The sequence below is a fragment of the Pseudorca crassidens genome, chromosome X (assembly GCF_039906515.1).
Source record: "Pseudorca crassidens isolate mPseCra1 chromosome X, mPseCra1.hap1, whole genome shotgun sequence".
Classification (NCBI taxonomy): Eukaryota; Metazoa; Chordata; class Mammalia; order Artiodactyla; family Delphinidae; genus Pseudorca; species Pseudorca crassidens.
Genome location: NC_090317.1, coordinates 51,287,852 through 51,306,907, shown reverse-complemented (window position 1 = coordinate 51,306,907; position 19,056 = coordinate 51,287,852).

Sequence of the window (19,056 nt, the reverse complement as noted above, 5' to 3'; positions counted from 1 at the left end):
GGGACTTATTGTTCCTAGGAAGTTAAGAAATTTCTGTCCAAATATTTGTTGACAATTAAGCTAAGGAAAGATTACAGTGGTCACATATGAGAAAGAATACAGACATTACAGAATTAGTTCAGAAAAAAATCACTAAACAGAGAATAACAACTACAACAAAATAACAAATACTCAGAGGGGAGAAAATATGATTCCTGTGAAATACTCTACTTACCAAAATCAGAATACACATTTTTCTGAAGTTCACATTGAATATTTTCAAGGTTAAACCATACAATACATCTCTAAAAAAAGATATACAAATGGGCCATAAGCAAATGAAAAGATGCTCAGTATCATTAGTCTTTAGGGAGATGCAAATAAAAAACACAATGATATAACACTTTATACTCACTAGGATGGCTATAATAGAAAAGAATGAAAGAAGAAATATCACATGACAGAAGTCAGTCCCAAAAGGCCACATATTTTATGATTTAATTTATATGCAATGCCAACAATAGGAAAATCAATACAGATTGAAAGTAAATTTGTGGTATCTAGGGCTTGAGCCTGACAGTATTGAAGAATTTGGGTATGGGGTTTCTAAAGCCCACAGAATTATATACTTCAAAATGTTAAATTTTATCATACGTCAATTATATATTGATAAAAGTGTGTAAATGCATTTCATTCTTCTAATAAATCAAAAAAATCAATAAACCATCTCAGTAAAAGCAGAAAAGATATTTAATGTAACACCATTAATGTTAACACTGTCAGAAAAGAAAGTATAGAAAACACTTCTTATCATAACAGATTATTTAACAGAATTTAGTAAACAGTATTCTTAGTAATGAAATGGTGAAATATCCTTTTTAAAATCAGTTAAAAAACATGATATCTACTATACTACAGTTATTCAACATAGCTCTAAAAGTGCTAGTCAGTGTGGTAAGACTAGGAAAATACACTAAATGTAGAAGGATTTGAAAATAAAATAAATAATTAAAAAATGTATCAGTATGAAAGACTAGAAGATAAATATTAATATACAAGATTTAGTTGCACAAACTAGCAAGAGCTATAGAATCTAATTTTAAATTATGAATCATTTAAAAAATGTAACAAAAGTTTTGCTATGACTGATTCATACACACACACACACACACACACACATCTATATATGTAATTAATAAGTTTTTGGAAGACACTAATACTACCTAAATAAATAAAGGCAAATGCCATTTTCATTGAAAGGAAGATTCAATACTATAGATACTGAATCTCCCCAACTTGATTTGAAGTGTCAATGCAATTTCAATTAAAATTACTGCCCAAAAGTAGTGATATCAGAAAGATGGCACAGTACAGGGTCCCCAGTCCTGTTTCCCTCCCAGAACCACTGAATTAGCAACTATCCACAGATGAGAATGTCTTTGAGAGAGTAAACCACACACACAAAAAAAGAAAACAAGAAAAAGTGCATTGGAAAGAATAATAGGAATGGTTTCAGTTTATTCATATGCCAGTCTCCCAGGTTGTCTCAGTACCCTGTTGAGTGCAGTCCCCTTGGCCTGTGATTTCTCCAGTGGAGGAAAGAGACACTCAGGTGAATATTCAGATTCTCCACTGTTCCAGGGTGCTGCCTGAGAGGCCTCTTTCTGATTTCCCTCACAAAGAATATGGGGGGAATTGGTATGGTTAGACCACCTGGAACAAAGTAAAAGGGAGATCTCAGTAACTGATGCACATATCTTGATATTAGGCCCATCGCTCTATGTCCCCAGGAGCTGCCACTCCGATCAAGACCTTAGCAATGACTTTACCCAACTGAGGAGCCGTCCCAAACAGCCAACCTGGCTGCAGAACTCCTCCAATTAGTCCCACAATACTGGGGAGTCCAATCAGTATCCCTTCCTCACCAAGGAGCCCAACTAATGGACCCATCTGACCAGAGAGCTTACTCAGGAGCCCCATCTGACCAGGGATTTCAGTCAGTAGGCTTACCTAACCAAGGAACATAGTCAGGAGTTCTGTCCTACTCCAGAGATCAGTCAAAATCACCACCTAACATGAGGCAAGTGACAGGCCCTTCCCAAGCAGGGAACCTCATCAGTGGTCCCACTGACTAGTGAGTCTAGCCAGTAGCCCTGTCTGACCAGAAAGCTTAGTCAACAGTCTTGCTCAACCAGTTAACCTTGCTAGCAGTCCCAACCAGCAGCAGAGCCTATGACCCTACCAGATCATGAAGCCCAGCCAGTTGGCCCTACCAAGCTGTGGAGACTTCCAGATGCCCCAACTGACTGCAGATATCATCCATCCAGCCCTACCAGAATGCAGAGCACAGCCAGCCAGAAATGACTGACAGAAGACCACTGGCATTGGGTTCTACCAACATGCAGATGCTACCAGCTGGCTTGCACAGAACCCCAGGTTGGGCTGACTGGTGAAGTTATTTCTTTACTGAAGACAATTTCTAGAGAATGGAAGAGGTGATATCTTCCTCAAATGTACAAGCAAATGATACAAGGTTATGAAAATAATGAAGAATTGGGGAAACATGACAACATGAAAAGAAACTAATAAAGTTCCAGAAGTTGACTTTAAAGAAATAGAGATCTAAGAATTGGGTGACAAAAATTCATAATAATTGTCTTAATGAAGCCCAATGAGCTACAAGAGAACATAGATTGACAGCTAAACAAAATCAGTAAGCAATATATTAACAAAATAAGAAGTTCAACAAAGAAATAGAAAGCATTACAAGAAGAAAAACAAAACAAAACAAAAAACAAAAATACTGGAGCTTAAGAATGCAAGTAGAGGAGGAGCTTCAAGACGGTGGAAGAGTAAGACATGGAGATTGCCATCCTCCCCACAAATACATCAGAAATACATCTACATGAGGAACAACTCCTACAGAACACCTACTGAACACTGGCAGAAGACCTCAGACTTCCCAAAAGGCAAGAAACTCCACACGTACATGGGTAGCACAAAAGAAAAAGGAAAAAACAGAGACAAAAGAATATGGATGGGACCAGCACCAGTGGGAGGGAGCTGTGAAGGAGGAAAGGTTTCCACACACTAGGAAACCCCTTCACGGGCAGAGACTGCGGGTGACAGAGGGGGAAACTTCAGAGCCACGAAGGAGAGCACAGCAACAGGGTTGTGGAGGACAAAGTGGAGAGATTCCCAAACAGAGGGTCGGCACCAACCAGCACTCACCAGCCTGAGGCGATTGTCTGCTCACCCGCTGGGACGAGTGGGGCCTGGGAGCTGAGGCTCAGGCTTTGGAGGTCAGATCCAGGGAGAGGACTGGGGTTGACTGCGTGAAAACAGCCTGAAGGGGGTTAGTGCACCACAGCTAACCAGGAGGGAGTCCGGGAAAAAGTCAGGAGCTACCGAAGAGGCAAGAGACTTTTTCTTGCCTCTTTGTTTCCTGGTGTGTGAGGAGAGGAGATTAAGAGTGCTGCTTAAAGGAGCTCCAGAGATGGGCGCGAACCATGGCTATCAGCATGGACCGCAGAGACAGGCTTGAGACGCTAAGGCTGCTGCTGCATCCATGAAGAAGCCTGTGTGCAAGCACAGATCACTATCCATACCTCCCGTCCTGGGAGCCTGTGCAGCCCGCCAGTGCCAGGGTCCCGTGATCCAGACACAACTTCCCCAGGAGAACACATGGTGCGTCTCAGACTGGTGCAACATCACGCCAGCCTCTGCCACCACAGACTCATGCAGAACTCCATAACCTACCCTCTCCCCAGCCTGACTGATCCAGAGCCCACAAATCAGCTGCTCCTTTAACCCCATCCTCTCTGAGCGAAGAACAGACGTCCTCAGGCGACATACACACAGCAGCGGGACCAAATCCAAAGCGTAACCCCAGGAGCTCTGCTAACAAAGAAGAGAAAGGGAAATCTCTCCCAGCAGCCTCAGGAGCAGCAGATTAAATCTCTACAATCAACGTGATGTACCCTGCATCTGTGGAATACCTGAATAGACAACATATCATCCCAAAATGAGGAGGTGAATTTTGGAAGCAACAATATAAATATATTTTCCCCCCTTTTTCTCTATTTGTGAGTGTGTATGTGTATACTTCTGTGTGATTTTTGTCTGTACAGCTTTGCTTTTACCATTTGTCTTAGGGTTCTGTTTGCCCGTTTTTCTTTTTTATTCTTTTTCTTTCTTTTTTTTTTTTTGTATGGTTTTTGGCTCTTGTTATCATTGGTACATTTGTTTTCTGCTTTGGTTGCTCTCCTCTTTCTTTCTTTTTTATTACTTTATTTTTTTAAAAAAATAATTATTTCCTATTTTTTATTTTAAAAATTATTTTATTTATTATTTATTTTTAGAAGATGGGGGTAGGAGTTAATTTATTTATATATTTTTGCTGTGTTTGGTCTTCATTTCTGTGTGAGAGCTTCTTCTAGTTGTGGCAAGCGGGGACCACTCTTCATCGTGGTGCGTGGGCCTCTCACTACCGCAGCCTCTCTTGTTGTGGAGCACAGGCTCCAGACACGCAGGCTCAGGAGTTGTGGCTCACGGGCCTAGTTGCTCTGCAGCATGTGGGATTCTCCCAGACCAGGGCTTGAACCCGTGTCCCCTGCATTAGCAGGCAGATTCTCAACCACTGCACCACCAGGGAAGCCCTTATTTTATTTTATTTTATCTTCTTCTTTGTTTCTTTATTTCATTTTCTCCCTTTTATTCTAAGCTGTGCAGATGACAGTCTCTTCATGCTCCAGCCAGGCATCAGGGCTGTGTCTCTGAGGTGGGAAAGCCAAGTTCAGGATATTGGTCCACCAGAGACCTCCCAGCTCCATGTAACATCAAACGGGGAAAGTCTGCAGAGATCTCCATCTCAACACCAAGACCCAGCTCCGCTCAGACCAACAAGCTCCAATGCTGGCCACCCTAAGCCAAACAACTAGCAAGACAGGAACACAACACCACCAATTGGCAGAGAGGCTGCTTAAAATCATAATAAGGCTACAGACACCTTAAAACACACCACCAGACGTGGACTGCCTACAAGAAAGACAAGATCCAGCCTCATCAACCAGAACACAGGCACTTTTCCCCTCCAGCAGGAAGCCTACACAACCCACTGAACCAACTTAGCCACTGGGGACCTACACCAAAAACAATGGGAACTATGTAAGAGCACCCTGGGAAAAGTAGAGCCCAAACACACTAAGTTAGGCAAAATGAGAAGACACAGAAACACACAGAAGATAAGGAGCAAGGTAAAAACCCACCAGAACTAACAAATGAAGAGGAAATAAGCAGTCTACCTGAAAAAGAATTCAGAATAATGATAGTAAAGATGATCCAAAATTTGGAAATAGAATGGAGAAAATGCAAGAAACATTTCACAAGGGCCTAGAAGAACCAAACAGCAAACAAACAGTAATGAACAGCAAAATAAATGAAATTAAAAACTCTCTAGCAGGGATCAACAGCAGAATAACTGAGGCAGAAGAACGGATAAGTGACCTGGAAGATAAAACAGTAGAAATAACTACTGCAGAGCAGAATAAAGAAAAAAAAATGAAAAGAATTCAGGGCAGTCTCAGAGACCTCTGGGACAACATTAAATGAACCAACATTTGAATTTTAGGGATCCCAGAAGAAGAAGAGAAAATGAAAGGGACTGAGGACATATTTGAAGAGATTATACATGAAAACTTCCTAAATATGGGAAAGGAAATAGTTAATCAAGTCAAGGAAGCACAGAGAGTCCCATACAAGATAAATCCAAGGAGAAACATGCCAAGACACATATTAAACAAACTATCAAAAATTAAATACAAAGAAAAAATATTAAAAGCAGCAAGGGAAAAACAACAAATAACATACAGTGGAATCCCCATAAGGTTAACAGCTGGTATTTCAGCAGAAACTCTGCAAGTGAGAAGGGAGCAGGGGACATATTTAAAGTGATGAAAGGGAAAAACCTGCAACCAAGATTACTCTACCCAGCAAAGATTTCATTCAGATTTGACAGAGAAATTAAAACTTTACAGGCAAATAAAAACTAACAGAATTCAGTACAACCAAACCAACTTTACAAAAAATGCTAAAGGAACTTCTATAGGCAGGAAACAAGAGAGAAGGAAAAGAACTACAATAAAAAACTCAAAACAATTAAGAAAATGGGAATAGGAACATACATATCGATAATTACCTTAAATGTAAATGGATTAAATGCTCCCAACAAAAGACACAGACTGGCTGAATGGATACAAAAACAAGATCCGTATATATGCTATTTACAGGAGACACACTTCAGACCTAGGGACACACACAGACTGAAAGTGAGGGGATGGAAAAAGATATTCCATGAAAATAGAAATCAAAAGAAAGCTGGAGTAGCAATTATCATATCAGACAAAATAGACTTTAAAACAAAGACTATGACAAAAGACAAAGTAGGGCACTACATAATGATCAAGGGATCAATCCAAGAAGATACAACAATTGTAAATACTTATGCACCCAACATAGGAGCACCTCAATACATAAGGCAAACACTAAAAGCCATAAAAGGGGAAATTGACAGTAACACAATAGTAGTAGGGGACTTTAATACCCCACTTTCACGAATGGACAGATCATCCAAATGAAAATGAATAATAAAATGCAAGCTTTAAATGATACATTAAACAAGATGGACTTAATTGATATTTATAGGACATTCCATCTAAAAACAACAGAATACACGTTATTCTCAAGTGCTCCTGGAAAATCTCCAGGATAGATCATATCTTGGGTCACAAATCAAGCCTGATTAAATTTAAGAAAATTGATCTTATCAAGTATCTTTTCTGACCGCAGTGCTATGAGACTAGATATCAATTATGGGAAAATGTTTGTAAAAAATACCAACACATGGAGGCTAAACAATACACTACTTAATACCCAAGAGATCACTGAAGAAATCAAAGAGGAAATCAAAAAATATGTAGAAAAAAATGACAATGAAAACATGATGATCCAAAACCGATGGGATGCACCAAAAGCAGTTCTATGAGGGAATTTAATGGTAGTACAATCCTATCTCAAGAAACAAGAAACATCTGAAATAAACAACCTAAAATTACACCTAAAGCAATTAGAGAAAGAAGAACAGAAACACCCCAAAGTTAGCAGAAGGAAAGAAAGCATAAAATGAGATCAGAAACAAATGAAAAAGAAATGAAGTAAACTATAGCAAAGATCAATAAAACTAAAAGCTGGTTCTTTGAGAAAATAAACAAAATTGATAAACCATTAGCCAGACTCATCAAGAAAAAAAGGGAGAAGACTCAAAACAATAGAATTAGAAATGAAAAAGGAGAAGTAACAACTGACACTGCAGAAATACAAAAGATCATGAGAGATTACAAGCCACTCTATGCCAATAAAATGGACAACCTGGAAGAAATGGACAAATTCTTAGAAATTCACAACCTGCCAAGAATGAAACAGGAAGAAATAGAAAATATGAACAGGCCAAACACAAGCACTGAAATTGAAACTGTGATTAAAAATCTTCCAACAAACAAAAGCCCAGGACCAGATGGCTTCACAGGTGAATTGTATCAAACATTTAGAGAAGAGCTAACACCGATCCTTCTTAAACTCTTCCAAAATATAGCAGAGGGAGGAACACACCCAAACTAGTTTTACGAGGCCACCATCACCCTGATACCAAAACCAGACAAAGATGTCACAAAGAAAGAAAACTACAGGCCAATATCATAAATTAACATAGATGCAAAAATACTCAACAAAATACAAGCAAACAGAATCCAACAGCACATTAAAAGCATCGTACACTATGATCAAGTGGGGTTTATCCCAGGAATGCAAGGATTCTTCAGTATATGCATATTAATCAATGTGATACACCATAATAACAAACTGAAGTAGGAAAACCATATGATCAACTCAATAGAGTCAGAAAAAGCTTTCAACAAAATTCAGCACCCATTTATGATAAATATCCTATAGAAAGTAGGCATAATGTGGCCATTCTCAACATAATAAAGGCAATATATGCCAAACCCACAGCCAACATGTCCTCAATGGTGAGAAACTGAAAACATTTCCACTAAGATCAGGAGCAAGACAAGGTTGCCCACTCTCACCACTCTTATTCAACATAGATTTGGAAGCTTTAGCCACAGCAATCAGAGAAGAAAAAGAAATAAAAGGAATCCAAATTGGAAATGTAGAAGTAAAGCTGTCACTCTTTTCAGATGGCATAATACTATACACAGAGAATCCTAAAGATGCTACCAGAAAACTGCTAGAGCTAATCAATGAATTTGGTAAAGTTGCAGGATACAAAATTAATGCACAGAAATCTCTGGCATTCCTATATACTAATGATGAAAAATCTGAAAGGGAAATCAAGAAAACACTCCCATTGACCACTGCAACAAAAAGAATAAAATATCTAGGAATAAACCTACCTAAGGAGACAAAAACCTCTATACAGAAAATTATAAGACACTGATGAAAGAAATTAAAGATGATCCAAATAGATGGAGAGATATACCTTGTTCTTGGATTGGAAGAATCAACTTTGTGAAAATGACTCTACTACCCAAAGCAATCTACAGATTCAATGCAATCCCTATCAAACTACCACTGGCATTTTTCACAGAACTAGAGCAAAAAATTTCACAATTTGTATGAAAATACAAAAGATCCTGAATAGCCAAAGAAATCTTGAGAACGTAACATGAAGCTGGAGGAATCAGTCTCCCTGACTTCAGACTATACTACAAAGCTACAGTAATCAAGAAAGTATGGTACTGGCACAAAAACCGAAATATAAATCAATGGAACAGGATAGAAAGCCCAGAGATAAACCCACGCACATATGGTCACCTTATCTTTAATAAAGGAGTCAGGAATGTACAGTGGAGAAAGGACAGCCTCTTCAATAAGTGGTGCTGGGAAAACTGGACAGGTACATGTAAAAGTATAAAATTAGTTCACTCCCTAACACCATACACAAAAATAAACTCAAAAGGGATTAAAGACCTAAATGTAAGGCCAGACACTATCAAACTCTTAGAGGAAAGCATAGGCAGAACACTCTATGACATAAATCACAGCAAGATCATTTTTGACTCACATCCTAGAGAAATGGAAATAAAAACAAAAATAAACAAATGGGACCTTATGAAACTTAAAAGTTTTTGCACAGCAAAGGAAACCATAAACAAGACCAAAAGACAACCCTCAGAATGGGAGAAAATATTTGCAAATGAAGCAACTGACAAAGGATTAATCTCCAAAATTTATAAGCAGGTCATGAAGCTCAATATCAAAAAAACAAACAACCCAATTCAAAAATGGGCAGAAGACCTAAATAGACATTTCTCCAAAGAAGATATACAGATTACCAACAAACAGATGAAAGAATGCTCAAACTCGTTAATCATTAGAGAAATGCAAATCAAAACTACAATGAGATATCATCTCACACCAGTCAGAATGGACATCATCCAAAAATCTAGAAACAATAAAGGCTGGATAGGGTGTGGAGAAAAGGGAACTCTCTTGCTCTGTTGGTGGGAATGTAATTTGATACAGCCACTATGGTGGACAATACAGAGGTTCCTCAAAAAAATAAAAATAGAACTACCATACTACCCAGCAACCCCACCCCTGGGCATATACCCTGAGAAAACCGTAGTTCAAAAAGAGTCATGTACCACAATGGTCATTGCAGTTCTATTTACAATAGCCAGGACATGGAAGCAACCTAAGTGTCCATCAATAGATGAATGGATAAAGAAGATGTGGCACATGTATACAATGGAATATTACTCAGCCATAAAAAGAAACACAATTGAGTTATTTGTAGTGAGGTGGATGGACCTAGAGTCTGTCATAGAGTGAAGTAAGTCAGAAAGAGAAAAACAAATACCATATGCTAACACATATATATGGAATCAAAAAAAAATAAAATGGTCATGAAGAACCTACAGGCAAGGTGGGAATAAAGACAGAGACCTACTAGAGAATGGACTTGAGGATATGGGGAGGGGGAAGGGTAAGTTGGAGCAAAGTGAGAGAGTGGCATGGACAAGTATACACTACCAAACGTAAATTATATTGCTAGTGGGAAGCAGCCACATAGCACAGAGCAATCAGCTCGGTGCTTTGTGACCACCTAGAGGGGTGGGATAGGGAGGGTGGGAGGGAGGGAGATGGAAGAGGGAAGAGATGCGGGGAGATATATATATATATATATATATATATATATATATATATATATATATATATACATACATATATATGTATAACTGATTCACTTTGTTATAACACAGAAACTAACACACCATTGTAAAGCAATTATACGCCAATAAAGCTGTTAAAAAAAAAAAGGGACACAGTAAATGAAGAGGATTTTTCCCCCCTTAGGCAATTAGACTTGAGAATTTTTGTGTACAAGGGGGGAAATGTCACCAGAAGGAGAAGACAGAGATAAAATAAATAGGAAAATAATTAAAGAATTCCTTTCAGATGAAAATTATTTGGAACCAGAACATAAAAGGATTCATTTTCAACAAGAGGATGAAGTCCGATTCATATATATGGGCGGCAAGAATTGAGGGCATGAAGGTAGGTTGTTTGTGTCTATAATAGGAGTTTGAGATGATTCATTTCTATTTGTAAAATAGAAGGTGAAGTCATCTTCATGAGTAGTCAAAATTTGCTCTCTTATTTCCCTCATGATTATTTTCTTTTGTCTAACTCCTTCCAAAAACCAGGTAGTAAAGTAAATAACATGTATTTTTTTAAAACAAGAATCCAATTAAATTATTTTTTTTTCAATAAAGAGCTTCAGCATCATCAGCCAAGCAGAAGAAAGAATTAGTGAACTCAAAGAAAGGTCATTTGAAATTTCCAGTCAGAGGAACAAAGAGAAAATGAATGAAGATGAGTAAAGAAAGTCTGTGGGACTTATGGGACAACATCAAAAGGAGCAATATATACATTATGGGAGTCCTAGAAGGGGAAAAGAGAGAGAGAGAGGCAGAAACCATATTTAAAGAAATGATAGTTGAATAATCCCAAATTTGGGGAGGGAAATGGGCATCCAGATTCATGAAGTCCAAAGGACCACAAATATGTTGAAACAGAAGAGAGTTAAACTAAGATGTATTACAATTAAATTGTCAAAATCAAAGGAAAAGAGACGTTTGAATGCTGCAAGAGAAAAATAACTAGTTGCATACAAGGTAATTACAATAAGATTCTGAGCAGATTTCTCAGCTAAAACCATGTAGGCTAGGAGAGAGTGAAGTGATGTATTCACAATAGTGAAAACCAAAACTTGCCAACTGAGAAACTATTTCAGAAAAAAATTGTCCTTCCTATGAAAGGGAGACCTGAAGACTTTCCAAAATAAACAAAAATTCTGGGAGTTTGTCATCACTTGATCTTCTTTAAAAGAAGTGCTAAAGGGAGTTATTTGAGTTGAAATGAATAAATATTAAGCAGCAACATGAAAGCATATGAAAAACAAGTCTCACTAAGAAAGGTACAGTCATACCTCAGAGATATTACAGGTTTGGTTTCAGACCACTGTAATAAAGCAAATATCACAAGAAAGCAAGTCACAGAAACTTTTGGTTCCCCAATGCATATAAAATTTCTGCTTACACAATACTGTAGTCTATTAAGTATGCAATAGCATTATGTCTATAAAACAATGTATACATATTGATTTTTTAAAGCTTATTGCTAAAAATGCCAACCATCATTTGACAACACAAGGTTGCCAAAAGCCTTTATTCATTAAAAATGCAGTATCTGCAAATCTCAATAAAGTGAGACACAGTAAAACAAAGTATTCCTGTAAATATACAAACACAGAATATTGTAATACTCTAATGGTAGCACATAAATCATTTTAACCCTAATATAAAAGTTAAAAGTCAGGTTTCCCTGGTGGCACAGTGATTGAGAGTCCACCTGCCAATGCAGGGGACATGGGTTCATGCCCCGGTCCGGGAAGATTCCACATGCTGTGGAGCAGCTGGGCCCATGAGCCATCGCTGCTGAGCCTGCATGTCCAGAGCCTGTGCTCCACAATGAGAGAGGCCACAACAGTGAGAGGCCCATGTATCGCAAAAAAAAAAAAAAAAAAAGTAAAAAGTATTAAGAATAACTATTATCACAAAATACTTGACAATAGACAATATAAAAATAAATTCAGAAATTAATAATATAAAGTGTGTGAGGGGGAGTAAATTACAGAGTTTTCACATGTTATTGAAGTTAAGTTCTTACCAGATTAAAATAGACTATTATAACAATGAGTATTTCAAAGGAAACATCTTGGTAAATACAATGAAAAATCCTGCAATAGATACAAATAATTAATATAAGAACAGGAAGAAATGAAATAAAGAATAGAAATGAAATAAAGAATTTGAAAATGGGCAGAAGAACTGAATAGTCATTTTTCCAAAAGGAAATTCAGATGGTCAATAGGCACATAAAAAGATGTTCAACATCACTAATCATCAGAGAAATGCAAATCAAAACCACAATGAGATATCACCTCACACTAGTCAGAATGGCTATCATCAAAAAGAACACAAATAACAAATGTTGGCACAGATGTGGAGAACAGGAAACACTTGTACAATGTTGGTGGGAATGTAAATTGGTGCAGCCACTGTGGAAAATAATATGGAGGATTCTTAAAAAACTAAAAATAAAACTACAGTATGACCCAGCAATTCCACTCCTGGGTATATGTCCAAAATAACAAGGACACTAATCCGAAAAGATACATGCCCCACAATGTTCATATCAGCATTATTTACAGTTGTCAAGATATGGAAGCAACCTAAGTGTCCATCAACAAATGAATGGATATATATAATAGAATACTATTCAGCCATAAAAAAGAAGGAAATTTTGCCATTTGCAGCAACATGAATTGATCTATTAAGTGAAATAAGTCAGAGAGAGAAAGACAAATACTGTGTGATATAACTTGTATGTGGACTCTAAAAAATACAACAAACTAGTGAATATAACAACAAAGAAGCAGACTCTCAGATATAGAGAACAAACTAGTGGTTACCAGTGAGGAGAGGTAAGGAGGGAGGGGCAATATAGGGGTGGGAGAGTGGGATGTACAAACAGTTGGGTGTAAGATAGGCTACATGTATGTATTGTACAATATGGAGAATATAGCTAGTATTTCATAATAACTATAAATGGAGTATAATCTTTAAAATTGTGTAAAAAATTAAAAATGAATATAAAATGATAGAAAAATATTGACAACTAAAGTTTTTTTAAAAAGACAGACAAAATTGACAAACCTTTAGCTAGACAAACCAAGAGAAAAGAGAATAAATAAATAAACAAATAAATAAATAAATAAAATCAGTAATGAAAGAGAAGACATTAAAACTGCTGCCACAGAAATTAAAAAGGCCATAAGAAACTATTATGAACAATTATACAGCAACAAATTCAAAACTTAGTAGAAATTAATTTTCTAGAAATATAAACCTACCAAGACTGAATCAAGAAGAAATAGAAAGTCTGAACAGATGAATAGCAAGGATATTTAATCATTAATCAAAAACCTTCCAAGTACAGCCCAGGAACAGAAGGCTTTACAAGTGAATTGTACAAAACATTTAGAGTATTCTAATTTTAAATTCTTCCAAAAAACAGAAGAAAAAGGAATACATCCAAACTCATTCATTGAGACCATCATCACCCTGATTCTAAATACAAAGACACCACAAGAAAATAAAACTACAAAATAGTATATCTATAAATATGGATGCAAAATTTCTTAATAAAATATAAGCAAGCAGAATTCAACAACCAATTAAGAGGATCAAACACCATGACCAAGTGAAATTTATCCCTAAGATGCAAGGCTGGTTCAATATACATAAATCAATCAATGTGATACACTGCATTAATGGAATGAAGGAAAAATATGGCATGATCATGTCAATAGATGCAGAGAAAGCATTTGACAAAATTTAAAACACATCCATGATAAAAACTCTCAACAGATTAATCATACAAGGAGCTTACCAAAACACAATAAAGGCCATATAGGAAAAGTGCACAGTGAGAACTTTGGTTTCTGGTTCCACACAAGAGGAGCTTGAAAGTCACCACTTCATTCTAACAATAAATAAAAAGCTGAACAGACCAAAAAATCAGCAACTCTTCTTGAATGCCAGCTTTATTCATAATTGTCAAAACTTGGAGGCAACCAGTAAGTATTTCAATAGGTGAATGGATAAACTGTGGTATAACCAGACAACGGCATATTATTCAGCACTAAGAATAAATGAACTCTCAAGCTATGAAAAATGAGGAGGGATTTTAAATGTGTATTACTAAGTGAAAAAAGTCAATCTGAAAAGGCTACATATTGTATATTTCTAACCATGTGACATTCTGGAAAAGGTAAACTATGGAGAAAATAAAATGATCAAAGGCTGCCAGGGGTATATGTGAGGGGAGAGATGAATGGGGAGAGAAGAGAGGATTTTTAGGGCAGTGAAAATACTCTGTATTATGTTATGATGGATAAATGTCACTATATATTTGTCAAACTTATAGAATGTATAACACAAGAGTGAACTTTAAGGGAAACTATGAGTGATTATGACATGTCAATAGTTTCTCCTTCTAAATAATGTACCATTTTGGTGGGTGATGTGAAATATGGGAGGCTTTGCACATGTGGAAGCAGGGTAGTATATGGGAAATCTCTGTACCTGCCTCTCAATTTTGTTATAAACCTAAAACTGCTGTAAAAAATAAAATCTAGGGCTTCCCTGGTGGCACAGTGGTTGAGAGTCAGCCTGCTGATGCAGGGGACACGGGTTCATGCCCTGGTCCGGGAAGATCCCACATGCCGCGGAGCAGCTGAGCCTGTGAGCCATGGCCGCTAGGCCTGTGCGTCCGGAGCCTGTGCTCTGCAATGGGAGAGGCCACAACAGTGAGAGGCCCGTGTACCACAAAAAAATAAATAAATAAATAAAATAAAATCTAAAATAAACCTTCAGCTAATATATTACTCAATATTTAAACACTTAAAGGCTTTTCTCTATAATCTGGAGCAAGGCAAGGATGCCTACCCCACCACTTCTATTCAACATAGTATTGAAATTCCTAGCTAAAGTAATGGGGCAAGAAAAAGAAATGAAAGGCAGCCAAATAAGAAAGGAATAATTAAAATAATCTCTGTTTGCGGATGACATGATCTTACATCTAGAAAACCCTAAAGACTCCAGAGAAAAACATGTTAGAATAAACAAATCCAGTAGAGTTGCAGGATACAAAATCAACATGCCCAAATCAGTTGCATTTCTATACACCAGCAACAAACTATCCAGAAAGAAATTTAAGAAAACACTCTCATTTACAGTAGCATCAAAAAGAATAAAATTCTGAAGAATAAGCCTGATCCAAGAGGTAAAAATCTTATACATTGAAAACTATAAAACATTGATGAAAGAAATTAAAAGACACAAATAAATGGAAAGATATCCTGTGCTCATGGATTGGAAGACTTAATATTGTGAAAATGTTCATACTACTCAAAGTGATCTACAGATTCAGTACAATCCCTATCAAAATTCCAAAGACATTTTTAAAGAAATATAATAAATAATTCTAAAATTAATATGGACTCCAAAAGACACCAAATAACCAAAGCAATTTTAAGCAAGAAGAACAAAGCTGGAGGCATCACACTTTCTGGTTTCAAAATGTATTACAAAGCTACAGTTACCAAAACAATATATTACTGGCATGAAAATAAACCCATGAACACTTGGTCTTTTGCAAAGGTGCCAAGAATACACAATGGAGAAAGAATAGTCTCATCAACAAATAGTGTTCGAAAAAGTGGATATTTACATGCAAAAGAATGAAATTGAATTGTTATATTCTATTATATACAAAATAATTTTAAATATATTAAAGATTTGAACACAGTATCTGAAACTGTAAACTCCTATAAGAAAATATAGGGGAAAAGCTTTTTGACATTGACCTTGGCAGTGATTTCTTGGATACAACATCATAAGAACAAGCAACAAAAGCAAAAATATATAAGTGGGATTACAGCAAACTAAAAAGCTTCCTCACAGAAAAGGAAATGAACAAAGTGAAACGGTAACCTACAGAATGGGAAAAAAATATTTGTAAACAACATACCTGATAAGGGGTTAATTTCCAAAATATGTAAGGAACTTCTTAACAGAAAAATAAAAAATAACCCAATTAACACATGAGCAAAGGACCTGAATAAACATTTCTCCAAAGAAGACATACAAGTGGCCTACAGTTATATGAATAAGTTGCTCAACATCACTAATTATTGGAGAAATGCAAATCAAAACCACAATAAGATGTCACGTCCCACTTGCTAGGATGATTTTTATTAAAAAAACCCCAAAAAACACTAAAGATGGCAAGTGTTGGCAATGTTGTGGAGAAATTGGAACCCTTCTACTTTTGAGGATGAAGGATATGTTTATTATCCTTCTTACCGGTGATGGTAATATGAATGTTTACAAATGTACAAACTCATCAAATTCTATTCATTAATTATATACATTTCTGTATAACAATTATACCTCAATAAAATCACTGCAGTAATTTTCTAGAATTTCATAAGTTGATCATGCAAAGTACATGGAAGTGCAAAGGGCCAAAAGTTGCTGTGAAACTACTGAAATAGAATAATTATATAGAGATATGTATCCTACCAAATGTCAAGGCTTATTATAAACCTATACCAATTAAATCAGAATATTACTTGTGTAAGGATAGACACACTTAAAAATCAAAAAGGATATGGAGAACGAAAAGAAACAACAAATTTATGGATTCATATATTACAGAAGTTACATTAAATAATAGTGGGTAAAGAAGGAACTAGTCGAAAGATTATGCTAAGATTATTGGCTATCTATATGGAAAAGGTATGCATCTCTAATTCACAATATCAATTCCAGAAACATTAAAGATCTAAGTTTAAAAAGAAACAAAATTTTAAGCCCCTTAAAATAAAATATAAAGGAATATTTTTAAGCTATCAGGATAGGGAAGAATTTCTTAAGCAAATAAAAAGTACTAACTATAAAAGAAATGAGAAATAAATTTGGATGCTACATAATTAAGATATTTTGACAGTCAAAAGACAATCTAAAAATATGAAAAGATGACCAGCATATAAAGAGAAGATATTTATAACTGTGTAAAAAAGTAGTATTAGTATCCAGAATACAGAGAAAACAAATTAAAAATCCTGCTGAAAAATCAATCAAAAGACACTTGATTTAACATAAAAAGGGCATAAACAAGCATTTTATAGAAGAAAAATATGAATTGCCAATGAACATAAGAAACTCAATCTCAGAAAAGGAAGCAAAATAAGACTATAATGATATAATGTTTTATATAATTTAATTTCACAATAATAAAGAAATTTTACAATACAAAGCTTTGGAAAGAATGTGGATAAAAGGGAATTCTCGAACACTGCTAGTGGGAGTGTAAATTGGTCAACTATTTTATACAGTATTTTGGCGTTAGTAAAGCTGAACACACACATACCCTATGGTTCAGCAATACTACTCCTAGGTTACAGGTTTAAGCAAGTAAGAAAATATTAGAGGAAGAATACACTTAGTCATAAAAAAATAAATCTTTGTGTTTTTACACATTCAGTAATTAACTTCATGATTATTTTATTAGTGGAATATGTGTATCCAGTATATTCAGTATGTATATTTATAATAAAATTTATTAAACTGACATCTGCATGGTAAAATTTGAGGCAGAGAGAGATATTTAGTTTCCTTGAATTATTCACTCTTTCTCTAATAAGTTGCATATGTTATAGAAAGTCCCTAAAATAATCATAACGAGTAAGTGCTAAAGTAGTAAAATCCAATATTATGGAGTACATAGTGTGATTCACCTCTATGATTTTACACACACACACAAACATACACACAAATATATTACTATAGAATTTTGTGTGCATAATGTTTTAAGAAGTTTTCTATTGGTCTCTAATAACTACTTAATTTGAAATCTCAACACTGTATACTATAAACTGCAGGAATCTTTCTAAAACATTTGTTTATCTTTCTAGGTTTATTTTCTAAATACAAAATGGAAGTAGTCATGTTCTTAGTGTAACTATCATTCTGAAAAAAACTACATGCCTTTTAAGAGTTATAGTCTTTCTAGATATTAGAATATGAAGATAATTATGTCATCTATTCAAGAACAGCTTCAGAGTTTATGGAAGAATCGACTGGTACATTCACATCTGAGTGGTGTTTTCCCAAATACATAGCTAGATGTACATTAAAAAAATATTCTGTTACCTCCTAAGGAGCAGAAATTTCCATGTAATCTATTTATTGATCTTATATTGTTTAGTCCTGAATTAAAATATAAAAATTGCAATTTTCAAAGGATTAAATGTCTTGTTTTTACTTGAAACTTAAGGCTGTCTAATACTATTTTTTTGGAGGATAAGCATTCAAATTAAGTGGAAAAAAATTGGGTTTTGTTCATTTTTAGAAAAGCAACAACTTTAAAAAGTCTTTGATGAGGAGTAATGTGATCAATGTTTCACTTGCATGATTCTGCCTTGCCCTGTGATATTCTATTCATCTGTATTCATTCCTCTCTTTCCTTTGTTCTTTCCCTTTTCCCCAATGTTTTATTTTTGGACCCATTGACATAAATCAGGCTGCTAATGGTACATTCTTAATAAAAGCCTCGGTCTCTCCTTTTGCTCATCATGAAGTGTATATCCATGAAATCATGTAATTTCACTAGAAAGGCAGTACGGGGCTCTTGGAAATACAGGAGTTCTATTATTTTCTTACCCACAAGAAAGAACTTCAGTGAAAAAATTTTAAAGCATTACTTTACTATTTGTTTATATTTTTCTTTTGATTTCCATAAATGACTTCATTATTATATAAATTGGTGAAAATATGTGTAGAATGTTTTTTAATATTTAGCAATAAA